Here is a 3,281-nt window from a genome sequence, read left to right as displayed (position 1 = left end):
ATGATGGCAAAGTGCTTGTGAGCATACTATATGAAGCTGACATTCATATTCATATAGGTGTCAGCACCAAGCTCACTGCACCAGGAGTGAGCAAATGTCTTTTTCTAACATCTATTAACATCTATTAGTACTGAGTACCTGGTCACTTACACACTTACTTTACACACATTTACATATTAGAGAATTTTAATGAATTCAGTTACATTTGTAGTGTTTTTAAAGAACAGAAATCCAGATTTAGAGCTTTTATGTTCTTCCTGGGGCTCTAGAGCGCCTTAACTGCTAACGAGGCACCGCCTTGATTACATGCCACGCCTCCCAGCTAAAATTTTAAGTTTTAAGCTTTGATTTGGTGGAAGCTTGAACATGTGGACAGATGATTTGCAAAGATTTAAAAAAATAGGCACACCACAGCTGCTATGCTAGCACAAGGATAAGTTTTGATAGAGGGAATGTAGTTCCTCTGGGCAAATGAGTCTGCCAAGTATAAATATATCAGTTAAAACTGAAGAAGCCCACACAATAGAGGAGTGCAACTCTTTTAGCACTTCATGTACTGTACATTATAGTTTTTTTTTGTCTGCCTGTCATCAATGTGTTCAGCATGTCGTTTTAGATAGCCTGAAAACAGTTCAGACTCAGCTGTTGTGTTACAGTCTGGAAAGCTATCCTATAGCACTCTCTTTGTGTGTTTCATCACGTCGGTTGTTTTGCTCCAGTTCCTGTACCAGTCCGTTTCGATCTTTGCGTCTGCTATGCGTTCTTCACAAATGCGATGGCACCGAGTAGAATTCTTGACCTCGTTTATATAACTGAACTTTTGCGCATGCTACTTTTTGCTTGTTGAGTTGGCCAAGATTCGCTTGAGGACCCAGTAGTTCATCTAGACACCTGCATTTTTTTTTCCAAAACAAAAACAGAAATATATCAGAAATGTGCTTGGAGTTTTGTCTCTAACGTCAGTTAAATAAGAGTTTAAATAAAAGTGGGTATGTTGGTGTGCGAATATGCATCAGCTCCCTGATGAAGGCCTACCAAGAACCCATAGTTACTGCCCAGGATGTCACTGGGCAGCGTAACTGGGTCGTGGTGCTGTCAGACACGCGGTAAAAGGCGTCGCCCCACTTCTCTCCGGAGTGACAGACGTGACCGTCATTTTCCGCGCGCAGAGGAGCCGCAGCGCGAGCTGAAACAGCAGTCACTCTCTTCAGCCAAAAAACAGACTTGACCCGCAAGATATTCGCCTGCACATCGCTTAGGTACGTTATTTATTTATCTATTTACACCTTCATACGCATATTGGGAGCTTAATAATTATACTAATTACAAATGCGGCCACATTCCTAAATCAAGTGGCTAGGCTAGCGTGATGGTGTTGAGCACGCGCATGCCGGAAGCTGCTACGCGCTAACGGGCTAACATAACTACATGACGTTAGCGAAACATTAACAATTAACGCTCCTTTTAAACATTTAGGCTACTTATTTGTTTTAGAGTGAGCCATTATTTATACACATTTATAACGTGTTTGTAGAAACTACTTGTATATAGCTACTAGCTTGCTGCTGGCTACCCCGCTAGCAGTTTGGCAGCTAATCAACTAACTTCGTTATCCGACTATCAGACGTACTTGAGCAAAGCGGATCCGACCTTCACAGCACTAGAATACGCCAAGTGTGTCTTCATCAGAGTCACACGGGATATCTATGGCCGAATATTATAAAAATACCACAACACTTCAAAACAATGAATGTAGACACTGATTAGACAGTAGATATAGTTTTTATATTCAGAAACTTAATAGGGGGTCATTACAGTTGCTGGATAAATGACACATCAACATGTGATTGACTCTCTTTTAATCACAGTATTTGTCCATTACACATGCAGGCACGTGTGCTCGGAGGCTGCAGTGAGACGTTACAGCGACCTGATGTCCGTGTGTTCGCATTGAAGGTGAAACTCCAGCTCATTCAGCCTTAGGGGCCCTTTTCGTACACTGCTGTTTACAGCTCCACCAAAACAGCGTAGGCATTGACGACTGTCACGGCTGGCCTAATTGCAGACGTGAAGTGCCAGTTAAGTTATGATAAATTGTACAGTGCTGCAGAGTTTTGAGCAGACGAACAGCAGTAGGTCTGCTGCTTGCGAGACACATGTCCCACATGTTATTTTTGCATTTGTCTGAGTATTAGACAGACACAGACAGAGGTGATACATTCTCAATTCTGTGCAAGTTTAGTCAGTAGGGAGAGCTGAAGTGGAGAGGGACCCTCTTCCTTTTCTTTCCCCCCAGTGTTTCTGTTCTTTGCAGAGGCTTGATTCTGTTAGCTGGTTTTGGCCCAGTATGTGTCCTACCTGAACCAAGTATGCTGCAGATAAGAAGAGAAATGGCCAGTGTCCTCAGAGAGCTACTCTACAGCATACTAACAACATCAACAAAAAAAAAACAAAACAAGAATCTTCTTTCTGAAGAGCAAATGTAAACTTCCCATTGCGGGTTGGTTAAGTTGGCCATCCAAGTTCTTTGGAAGTCTGTTGTTTTTATTTATAAAAGGGAAGCTGAGCTGATTTGGAGCCAATGGCTTCTCTCGCTGCTGGAGGACACTCGTCAGCAGGACTACGTGCGGTGAGTCAGACGTGAGCAGCTGCTACAGTCCCATACGATTGCGCTGAAACGGTGAACCTTAATTAACAAGGAAGAGTGGCGCTAATCAAATAACCACAGTAGTCGCTGCTGTCATGTTCCAGGGGTGAGGTGCATCGGCGAAGCCAGCTTCAACGTCTGTGAAACCTTAGACGCACTGGCAGTTTAAAGTCAAATGTTGCATAACTGACCTCAGTTTTGAAGCTTATTGGCATAGCCCTCTCTGTCTGTCTGTCTGTCACACACAGACACCCACTCATGCAGACCAAATCAATACCATGCACATTGCAGGACCCACACAGAGTCCGAGCTTTCGGCTTGTGGCCTGCAGTGGTAGCCAGGTGCTTGAGCTGGGTCCATGTTGCTCTCTGTGGGTCAGTCTCAGCCAGGGGGCTCAGATGTGTGCAAGCAGAACCAGTGGGAGACGGCCTTCTCTCCTGCTGCTCTCTGGCTTCTCGCCTTTGTCTTTTGATGTCTTTAGTTGTTGTCTTTGTGCTGACTCCGTATGATGGGGGGGGGGGGGGGGGTTGTTTGTGTGTTGGTGAAGGTGGAGTCTGCGATGCTGTCAGTACTGCTTGAGTTTAAACATCAACATGTAAGCATTTATGGACCATACCAGTGATGAATAATGAAA

The 3,281-nt window shown here is 44.2% G+C and overlaps 1 long non-coding RNA gene across 1 annotated transcript; it reads left to right on the top strand.

The window, feature by feature from the left end:
* The first annotated feature begins 650 nt into the window (after positions 1–650).
* On the top strand, positions 651–2,409 carry LOC143490394 (uncharacterized). Its single transcript, XR_013124957.1, has 3 exons — positions 651–1,259; positions 1,891–1,956; positions 2,297–2,409. It is a non-coding gene; the product is annotated as an uncharacterized LOC143490394 (long non-coding RNA).
* Positions 2,410–3,281: the final 872 nt, after the last annotated feature.

The sequence above is a fragment of the Brachyhypopomus gauderio genome, unplaced genomic scaffold, assembly GCF_052324685.1.
Source record: "Brachyhypopomus gauderio isolate BG-103 unplaced genomic scaffold, BGAUD_0.2 sc65, whole genome shotgun sequence".
NCBI lineage: Eukaryota > Metazoa > Chordata > Actinopteri > Gymnotiformes > Hypopomidae > Brachyhypopomus > Brachyhypopomus gauderio.
The sequence above is the reverse complement of the archived record's forward strand: the minus strand, read 5'-3'. Positions and strand labels throughout refer to the sequence as shown.